Source organism: Lathyrus oleraceus, chromosome 6 (genome assembly GCF_024323335.1).
Source record: "Lathyrus oleraceus cultivar Zhongwan6 chromosome 6, CAAS_Psat_ZW6_1.0, whole genome shotgun sequence".
Lineage (NCBI taxonomy): Eukaryota > Viridiplantae > Streptophyta > Magnoliopsida > Fabales > Fabaceae > Lathyrus > Lathyrus oleraceus.
Window position 1 is genome coordinate 155,201,026 of NC_066584.1, and position 9,996 is coordinate 155,211,021.

A 9,996-nucleotide genomic window follows, 5' to 3' on the forward strand; every position below is an offset into this window, starting at 1 on the left:
GCAGTGGGTGGCCAATATTGTTCCTATTCCTAAGAAGGATGGAAAAGTCCGCATGTGTGTTAATTACAGAACTTTGAATAAAGCTAATCCGAAATATGATTTTCCTCTATCACACATTGATATGTTGGTAGAAAATACGACTAAATTCAAAGTCTTTTCGTTTATGAACGGATTTTCCGGTTATAATCAGATCAAGATGGCACCTGAAGACATGGAGAAGACCATATTCATTACACCCTGGGGAACATTCTGTTATGAAGTGATGCCTTTTGATTCAAAGAATGCTGGTGCAACATACCAGAGAGCTATGACCACTCTTTTTCATGGTATGATGCATAAAGAGATTGAAGTTTATGTTGATGATATGATTTCCAAATCAAGTAATGAAGAAGAACATGTTGAGCATTTGTTGAAGTTATTCCAACGTTTAAGGAAGTACAAACTCTGCTTGAATCCCAATAAATGTACGTTTGGTGTACGTTCTGGTAAGTTGTTGGGCTTTATTATCAGTGAGAAGGGTATTGAAGTTGATCTTGCCAAGGTCAAAGCAATACAAGAAATGCCTGGACCCAAAACTGAGAAGCAAGTCAGAGAATTTCTCGGCCGCTTGAATTATATCTCAAGATTTATATCACGTATGACCGCCACATGTGCACCTATATTCAAGCTTCTTCAGAAAGATCCGTCTTGTGATTGGACCGAAGATTGCCAGAAAGCTTTTGATAGTATCAAAGAGTATCTGCTTGAGCCACCGATAATGTCTCCACCTGTTGAAGTAAGACCTTTGATCATGTATATGATTGTGCTTGATGAGAGTAAGGGTTGTGTTCTTGGTCAATAAGATGAATATGGGAAGAAAGAATATGCAATTTACTACCTCAGTAGGAAGCTCACCGACTTCCAGACTCGGTATTCTATGCTTGAAAAGACATGTGGCGCATTGGCTTGGGATGCTAAGCATCTACGCCAGTATATTTTGAATCATACTACTTGGTTGATATCCAAAATGGATCTAATCAAGTACATATTTGAGAAGCCTGCTCTAACTGGGAGGGTTGCCCGTTGGCAGATGTTATTATCCAAGTATGATATTGAATATCGATCTCAAAAAGCTATCAAAGGTAGTGTCTTAGCTTACCAATTGGCTCACCAACCGATTGAAGACTATCAGTCAGTGCAGTATGATTTTCTTGACGAAGAGATTTTGTACTTGAAGATGAAAGATTATGATGAACCATTGCTTGAAGAAGGGCCAAAACCTGGTTCCCATTGGGGCATGGTATTTGATGGAGTTGTTAATTCGTATGGTAATGGCATTGAGGCAGTGATTATTACTCCTCAAGGAACTCATTTTTCGTTTACAGCTATATTAACTTTCAAATGTACAAACAACATGGTTGAGTATGAAGCTTTCATTATGGGGCTTGAAGAGACCATTGATCTCAAAATAAAATATATTGACGTCTATGGAGATTCAGCTTTGGTTGTGAATCAGATCAAAGGTGAATGAGAGACGAATCAACCCAGTTTGATACCGTATAGAGATTATGTGAAGAAGATTTCAACTTTCTTTACAAAGGTTGAGTTTCATCATATCCCTCGAGATGAAAACCGGGTGGCAGATGCTCTTGTAACGTTGGCTTCCATGATTGTGGTGAAATTTGGGAATCAAGTTCCCAATTTGATTGTAATGTGTCTTGATAGGCCAACTCATGTGTTTGTTGTTGAAGAGGTCAGAGATGAAAATCCGTGGTATTTTGATATTAAATGTTTCCTCCAAAGTCAGATTTACCCGTTTGGGGCATCTTTGAAAAATAAGAAGCCTTTGAGAAGATTAGCTGGCAACTTCTACCTGAATTGTGATGTGCTTTATAAGAGAAACTTCGATATGGTTCTGCTCAGATGCGTGTATAGACACGAAGCAGACCTATTGATGACTGAAGTCCATGAAGGTTCCTTTGGTACTCACTCCAATGGACATGATATGGCAAAGAAGATGTTGAGAGCCGATTACTATTAGCTGACAATGGAATCTGACTATTGCAAGTTTGTGAAGAAATGCCACAAGTGTCAAATTTATGCAGAAAAGATTCATGTTCCTCCAACACTGTTGAATGTTATTTCCTCTCCATGTCCCTTCTCCATGTGGGGAATTGATATGATTGATATGATTAAACCCAAAGCTTCGAACGGACATCATCTCATTCTGGTGACTATTGATTACATCACAAAGTGGGTTGAAGCGACATCGTATGCAAATGTAACCAAGCAAGTTGTTGTGAGGTTTATTAAGAATCAGATTATATATCGTTATGGTGTGCCAAGTAAGATCATTATTGATAATGGATCTAACTTGAAAAATAATATGGTGGAAGCTCTTTGTAAAGACTTCAAGATTGCACATCATAATTCTTCTCCCTACAGACCCAAGATAAATGGGGTTGTTAAAGCTACAAACAAAAACATCAAGAAGATCATTCAGAAAATGTTTGTAACATTTATAGATTGGCATGAGATGCTCCCATTTGCTTTGCATGGGTACCGTACATCCATCCGCACTTCAACAGGGGAAACTCCTTTCTCACTTGTTTATGGCATTGAAGTCGTGTTCCCAGTAGAGGTTGAGATCCCATCATTGCGTGTCTTGATGGAAGCCAAGTTGACAGAAGTTGAATGGTGCCAAACCAGATATGATCAGCTGAATTTGATTGAAGAGAAAATATTGACTGCCATGTGTCATGGTCAGTTATATCAACAGAGAATGAAGAATGCATTTGATAAGAAGGTCAAACGTCATGTGTTTAGAGAAGGTGACCTCGTGCTCAAGAAGATTCTATCTTTCAAACCTGATGACAGGGACAAATGGACTCCTAATTATGAAGGCCCATGTGTTGTTAAGAGATCCTTTTCAAGTGGTGCTTTGATTCTTACAACTATGGATGGTGAAGAGTTCAGTCGTCCTGCGAATGCCGATGCAGTCAAGAAATACTTCGCCTAAAAAAGAAATAGAACAACTCGCTAAGTTGAAAACCCGAAAGGGCGGCTTAGGCAAAAATGAGCGTCTCGGTGGATTGAAAACCCGAAAGGGCGATCCAAGCCAAATTTAGAGACATAAAAAGAAAAATTTATCCTGATAGATTGAGTACCCCACCCTGGGGAGATATAGGAAAAATTAGGGATTATGGCAAGTAACTGCATTCGGTTAGTCCTAGTTGAAGCGCCGCGAAAAATATAAAGTCGCCATCGGGTTTTATTTATTCCAAAGGAAAGGGAAAATAGCGACAAAACCCCAAATGAGAGAAATGGTCTCGCAACCAAGAGTGGATTCAGAAGTCGCTTATGCAAGGTGTCGCACCTCGAAAAATGATAATGCGATCCCTCGCGATGGAACGCGGAAAAAATGTTGTTCGAAACAGAGTCGCCACCGAACTTTATTTATCCCAATGAAGGAATAGGAAAATATCGAGAAAACCTTTAGGAAAATAGAATAATGGTCGTCGCAACCATATTCGGGTTCGGGAGTCGATTACGCAAGGAGAAGGTATTAGCACCCCTCACGTCCGTTGTACTCAACGGGAACCTTTTAGTCTGATTTTGCTATTTGACTGTTAGTTGACTGTTATTTGCTTGCTTCGAGTAATTAGAATTGATGATAGATATGGATGAAGACCTCGGGAGGGGTAAATGGGAGGTTTTTTATTAGTGTGCTCGCGAAGATACAACAATCTCCTGCCTACGTATCCTTATGGTGCAATAAGGAAATCAGAGCATTCGTAGATCGGGCTACTACGAATATTTGGTGTGTTTTGTTTTGATGAACGACTGTGTAGGTCGGCGTTCTAACAGCTAAACGCTAGCTTTTCTACTCTCGGTGGAGGCTCTAGCACTGGTTTGTTATGCGCATTAGAAAGGATTGACAGTGTTCTTTTGAAAGGAGTTTTGGTTTTGGTCACGCGGGGGTGACAGGTTGAATTGATGTGTTTGGGGTGTTTTGGTTTGGTTGGTTTCGATCGCTCGGAGGTGAGAAATTACTTTTGATTTGTTTGAGATGTTTTTTGAAGAACGACGAAAGATTGAGCAATGTGGTGTACACCAATCGTCCAATTCTTTCGAGGAATAATAAGGCGACTTCCTTCTACTCCTTTTTCGTTCGAATTATTTTGAAAGTTTGTTTGTGGATGTTGAATATGCACGGTAGTAAGGCGTACGCCTCCTACTTGCTTATTCAAAGAATAATGAGGCGAGCGCCACCTATTTCCTTATCCAAGTTTATTTAACGTGTTTTAGTCGGAAGTCGATAATTTGTGCAATATGGCGTACGCCAATTATTCAAATAATCGAGAGATGGCGAGGCGAACGCCTCCCATCTTTTATCATCCGAAGTTTAAATTGTAAAAGATATGTCTTTAGATGTCGTATTTGATTTGTGAACATAGTTTGAATTTTGAATTTGTAGGTTTTGAAAAGTCGACGATTTGAGCAATGTGGCGTACGCCAATTATTCAAATAATCAAGGAATGGTGAGTCGTACGCCTCCCATTCTCTATTGAAGTTGTATAGTTTATTTTGTAAAATTGTGTTTGATATAAAGGTGGTTTGAGTTTATTCAATTGCGTTTTAAATTGATAACGAAGATTCGAGCAATGTGGCGTACGCCAATTAGTCGAATAATCGAAAGGTAGTGAGGCGTATGCCTCCTATCCTTAATTAACTGAAATTTAGAATTAAAAGATTTTGGAATTTGTAGTAATGATTTGAAATATTATGATTTGAATGTGCATGATTAAGGTTTAATCGGATGACAAAAATTCGAGCAATGTGGCGTACGCCAATTATTCGAACTATCGAAAGATAGTGAGGCGAACGCCTCCCATCCTCTTTTCATCTAAAATATGGAATTAAAAGGATTTGGAATTTGTAGAAATGATTTGAAATATTATGATTTGAAGTGTTATGGTTTGAATAATTTGAATTTGGAAATTATATTTAATTTTGAAAAGTGATTTGAATTTGTGTGATTTAAGATTTAATCGGGTGACAAGAACTCGCGCAATATGATGTACGCCAATTATTCGAGTAATTGAGAAATAGTGAAGCGAACGCCTCCTAGATCTTTTTCATCCCAAAATTTATTTTAGGAGAGAAAATCCTTTTGAAATTGAATGGTTTGGAAAAATGTTTGAATTCGTGTTTATGAATGAAATGAATTTTATTTAGTGTATTGTTCATCTACTCAATTAATCAATAACCGAATAGGTCTCATTGTAAGAAAGCCCAAGAGTAAGCTATGTGAGGTTGATGGCGATGCGAAGAGCAATCGACTTACAAGGGTGTTTTAAAAAATGGGCTCGATGTTTGAATCGAGAATTTTATGGTTTATTCTTGAAATTGAGTGAAATGGTTTTAAGTTGATGAAATTGAAATAACTTGTCACACCATACATATGAACTCAAGAATTTGTACGAATGAATAGGTAAACACACAATAATAGTGTACACAAACTTCAACCAATGAGTAAATATCTAAGTTATACTCCAATAATAAATGATGGTAAAATAGTATAATTGATTAATTAAATAATGGTAATTATAAGTAATAATAATGATGATGTTTTTTCTTTTTACAAGAGAAACAAATAAATGAAAATAAAGGAGAATAAAAATAAATAAATAAAAATAAGGGCTTTGGGCCAACAAAAAATATTACAAGTGATGTCATGGTAAATGAGGGAGGTGCATAGAGGAAAAAGATCCTCAAGCCCGTTGACAGCAGGCCCACGAATCCATGGGGAGTCCAATGAACCTCAGTCAACTCATTGACTGGGAAACAGACTGGGATCATTGGATCCACAGAATTGATCTTGTTCAAATGAAATGGACGGGGTGATTGAAAGTTGTACCATGCGATATGGTGGGGAGTCCGCACGAGATCCCTGGTTGACTTCTGGTCAACCCTGCGTGTGGCCACACATAGAACGGCCACTTGGCCTTCATGCATTCATGGATGGGCGTCATATAAAACTTTGCTAATGAGAGAGAGAGTTCATTTGAAGAACTTCATTCTCTCTCTTCACTTCAGAGCTACCTCTCGCTCTGCAAGTGTTCGCCCGCTCCGATCAAAATCCATCGGTGAAGACGGTGGTGGTCGACCGTAGGCGTCGGCGCCACCTTCTTCTCCGGTCAAAACACCACCGTAAAAATGCGAGAACAAAAAAAAAAGAGCCCTAACCCCTTTCTATTTTCTTCCTACAATCCAAATCCGTTCTTGTTTTCAAAAAACTCTTAACCTAAACGTCCAGATCTACACATAGTAAACAAGAAAACCAAAACACAAACAACAAACCCTTGCCAATACGCAACGTCAAACGGCCTCTATAGCAAGAATGTTTCAACAAAAGGAAATTCAAAAAGGCCGAACCCTAATTTTCAGATTAGGCTTCGTATGATAGAGGAACAAAGCGGCTAGCATGGGGGTTTCCATCTAAATCGTAAGGTGAAGAGACTAGCATCTCTGGATTGAAGAAAAGAACAAGGACTTACCGAAATGGAGCCAATCTGGGGAAATATTTGATGAAACAGATAAGTATTTTCCGCTTCCTATCTTTTAAATTCCCTCTTCCTCGTCTTTTTCTTTTTTTGCTTTAGGTTCAGCTCGAATTATCTCAGAGTTTTAATGGGAAACTCTGAATAATTTGTCAATTTTGAGCTCTTTGTGAAGTTTTGGATCTGATAGCGTTTTTGTCGTGTTACGTTAGGGTTTTCTCTTATTTCAATCTTCTTATGTGTATTGCTTTTATATTGGGGAAATCTCTTTTGATAATGAGGTTAGGGTATCTCACTCGAATCAATCCGTTAGAAAGAAAATCCCTGATTTTGTGGGAATTCAGCGTGAGTGGTGAGCGAGCAAATCCACAAGGCCATGTGTGGGATTTTTTGTTAGCCTTATCCCATGTATTTCTTCTTTGATTTACCATTTTTTACTGTTGCGGTAACTTGCTTTGTAGCTGTGTATTTTCTACTGATGTATGTGGTACTGGGATGTGTATTGCGTATGATAATGTCTTTGCCAAGTTGGCTCACGCAGTTTGGTTTTGCTTGATACAGGTTCTACAGGTGATGCGTCCTGCAATGGCTCAAACTTCTGCAATGGCATCTATATAATTTCTTCTGGCCATTGGATTTTATGACTGCTTTGATTTCTAACTTGGTCATTTTGCAGGGTCTGATTCCTCAAAACAAATCGTAGGGCATGTTGTTTGGCTTGTGGACTTTCGACTTGGACGGTAATGTAGGCTGGACTTCAGGTTTGTGACGCTTTGCACCTATTTTGACTTAGTCATGCCTGCATAAATAACCATTATTACGGTCCTGCAACAACATCGTCTTGTGCCGCTTCAATCACGATAAGCCAGGCGTATTGGTTGTTTTCCTTGGCTCTACTCACTTCTTTGACATTTTAACCACGCTACGGATTCTGACCCGTAATTGCTTTTTGATGCGCTTGTGATATGCAGGTTTTTTCCATGCGCGGTTCTGATGAAAACCAGGTGGTTCTACATCAAATTCTTCCTGCATTACTTGTTGGTTATTAGAGGTTGAAGGCTTGTTCACGACGTTGCAGATCTCGCGCTTTGACGCCTACTGGCTGTATTCAATCTTATCTTGCTTCCTTTGTTTATAACATGTAGGGACTTAGATTACGTTATCAAGTCATTTGGCCATGCCTAAACATGTGTGATTTGTATGCTGTAATGTTAGTTTGAAAAATGAAACAATGTAATTTTAATGTGTGAACATGTTTTGCCAACATACTGTACCTGCAGTTTCAATCATAAACCATAATAAGCCAAGGGTCTTATGGAAGAATAACAACAGGATGTGGGGTTCTTGGATTTATATGGATTTGGGCTTTTTGTGATTCAACCTTTTCTTAACCTTTCATGCGAGTGGACATTTGTGCATAGCATTTGTGTCTTGAGCGAAATGAACAATGCGTGGAATTTCTTATGAATGAAATGCCTTGGTTTCAAATGCATTGATGGACCTTAGTCTCTTGTGGGTCATGTGTGAGTGAAGGTATCTCTTAATTTGGGCACCACCACCATAATCTAAATGGACATTTTATGGACCAAGTACCTATGGTAATAACAATGGCAAGAAGTAGATTCGAATAATCTCGAATACCGTAAACCAAATGAAAACATGCAAAACATGGATCATGCCCTCCCCTTCTCTTAAAAACAAATGGACTAGTTTAACATGTACTCGGAATCAATCGAAGGGACCTAATCATATGGTGCACATGTGGTAGCATGAGGTTTATAAAATTAATATCAAGAAAATCCACAAACAAGGACTTTTGTACAATAGGTTGAGTGACATCTTCCCAAGTCACAACACTAAGTCACAATGTTGCGAAGGAAGGAATTTTTGGGCCTTTAAGAAGGCACGGAACATGACTAGGGTTTATGGACATTTGATCGAGTGGAGATCCTTTTACGGGAATTTATGCATCATGCTTTCTGGTTGTGAAATGCTAAAATCTTTTTATCATGTCCGGACAAAATTGGGGTGTGACAGTTGCCCCTATTTAATCATCTTAAACTAGAAAGTAAGAATGACGACAGTCTTCATACATTCGTGGTGGAAGGTAATTAAATACGAAAAGACCCAAATTTTGTCCTTTGGAATGCAATGGAGAAATGCAGAAAGAAAATGCAATGAATTCTAACAACACCAAGGTAATAGGGGTAGAATGCCAAATTAATGCCAACCCTCGAGTCGACACTCGAATCTTGCAAAAGTCATATTGATGTGAAGGCAAAAAACTAAACATGCTTTCTGGCACCGAAAGGATGACAGTAGAATTAATTGCTACCAGCAAAAGGATGATAATAATTCAACACAATTTCCAGGATCGTCATCACCAAAAGGATGATGGATAAATCGAGCTTCAAAAGTGGTCACCACCAAAAGGATGATGGCTATAGTGGTTGTAACAAAGATCGCCATCACCAAAAGGATGATGGTAAGATCAACAACAAATCTCACTATCACCAAAAGGATGAAAGTTAGACACAATTCAAAGATTTCCATAACCAAAAGGATGATGGTTATTCTGATAAAGTTTCCCATTACCGAGAGTATAACATCAAGGCTATTACCAAAAGGATGATAGTTGACTTATCAACTTCAAAGATCTCCGTCACCAAAAGGATGAGGGTAAGATTAAAAAAAAACAAAACTTGTTATCACCAAAAAGATGATAATAAGTCAAATAACTTCAATGATCACCATCACCAAAAGGATGAGGGTATAGTCACACAACAACTTGTTATCACCAAAAGGATGATAATAAGTCGAAACTCAATGATCACCATCACCAAAAGGATGAAGGTAAGATACAAGATAAAACTTGTTACCACCAAAAGGATGATAATAAGTCAAAACAATCACCATCACCAAAAGGATGAAGGTATAATTAAAAGACAAAACTTGTTATCACCAAAAGGATGATAATGAGTCAAAATAAACTCAAACGATCACCATCACCAAAAGGATGAAGGTAAGATCAACAACAGAACTTGTTACCACCAAAAGGATGATAATAAGTCAACGATCACCAATGATCACCGTCACCAAAAGGATGAAGGTAAAGTCACACAACAAACTTGCTATCACCAAAAGGATGATAATAAGTCAAAACTCAATGATCACCGTCACCAAAAGGATGAAGGTAAGTTTAACAACAAAACTTGTTATCACCAAAAGGATGATAATAAGCACACAACTCAATTGATCACCATCACCAAAAGGATGAAGGTAAGATACAAGACAAAACTTGATACCACCAAAAGGATGATAATAAGTCAACAAGTCAAATGATCACCATCACTAAAAGGATGAAGGTAAGATCAAAACAAAACTTGTTACCACCAAAAGGATGACAATAAGTCAACAACTCAAATGATCACCATCACCAAAAGGATGAAGGTAA

At 38.2% G+C, this 9,996-nt stretch overlaps 1 long non-coding RNA gene across 1 annotated transcript; it reads left to right on the forward strand.

Annotated features, from left to right (window-relative positions):
- The first annotated feature begins 5,863 nt into the window (after positions 1 to 5,863).
- On the forward strand, positions 5,864 to 7,793 carry LOC127096717 (uncharacterized). Its single transcript, XR_007792781.1, has 2 exons — positions 5,864 to 7,419; positions 7,514 to 7,793. It is a non-coding gene; the product is annotated as an uncharacterized LOC127096717 (long non-coding RNA).
- The last annotated feature ends 2,203 nt before the right edge of the window (positions 7,794 to 9,996 follow it).